We start from the raw sequence: 1,162 nt of genomic DNA on the forward strand, positions 1-1,162 counted from the left end.
CGCTTCTTTTGGGCTTGTTTTCCTAGATCTGGTTGCTTGTTTCTCTCATAGAATCTGGCAACGTTGCCTTAGGCTAACATTGATCTATATCAAACAATAAATCTATACAGCCTGCTGTAACTGTTTCCTCTCCAGTCTTATCAGTGGAGACGCAGACAGTTACAGTACCTACACCCCAAAGTCCTGCATTTATATTATCGTTTCTTCAAAGGACTTTTTTTTGCGGGGGGTTCTTGACTTTTTCTCTGGAAGCAAATTCCCCGATCACGCACAGCCAGTGGTGTAAAAGTAACTAAGTACGTTTACTCAAATACTGTACTTATAAGTATAATGTTGAGGTATTTGTATACTTTAATGGTGTATTTCCAATTTCCAATTATTTTACTTCTACTCCACTACATCTTGGATCCAAATATTGTACTTTTACTCCACTACAATTATTTGAAAACTTAAGTTAGTTAGTTTGTAGATCTTGATTATTATTACAAAACCTGCATTAATCACTTCAGCCCATACATTTTGGCCATTTGAAAATTGCTGAGCTACAAGCTCACAATGCGTGAATGCGTCCTGACTGAGACACATTGTGAGCTTGTAGATCTGCTATTTTCAAAAGATTTGTATACATTTTATACATTTGAAAACTTGTGAAATGGGACATTCTACATAATGAGTATTATGTAGAATGAGAATTGTCTACTTTTGGTAGGCTAGCCTACTTCTAAATTTAGAATTCCAGACTTTTACTTCTAACAGAGAGTATCTCTACATTGCAGTGTTGATGCTTTTACTTAAGTAAAAGATGTGAGTAGCCTACTTTTACCACCACTGTTCTTTCTCTGGGAGCAAATTCCCCGATCACGCACAGCACAGCGGATGCCATTATTACTACATGGACGCACCAGGAGAGAGAAGGAGACTAACAGCTGTGTGTGCGTGAGAGAGAGAGAGAGAGAGAGAGAGAGAGAGAGAGAGAGAGAGAGAGAGAGAGAGAGAGAGAGAGAGAGAGAGCGAGAGAGAGAGAGAGAGCGAGAGAGAGCGAGAGAGAGCGAGAGAGAGAGAGAGAGAGAGAGAGAGAGAGAGAGAGAGAGAGAGGCTACACACACACACACACACACACACACACACCCTCTCTCTCTCTGCAGTCTGCAGTCTCCAGTCG

Source organism: Gymnoscopelus braueri (genome assembly GCF_963280865.1).
Source record: "Gymnoscopelus braueri genome assembly, chromosome: 8".
In the NCBI taxonomy this organism is placed as follows: domain Eukaryota; kingdom Metazoa; phylum Chordata; class Actinopteri; order Myctophiformes; family Myctophidae; genus Gymnoscopelus; species Gymnoscopelus braueri.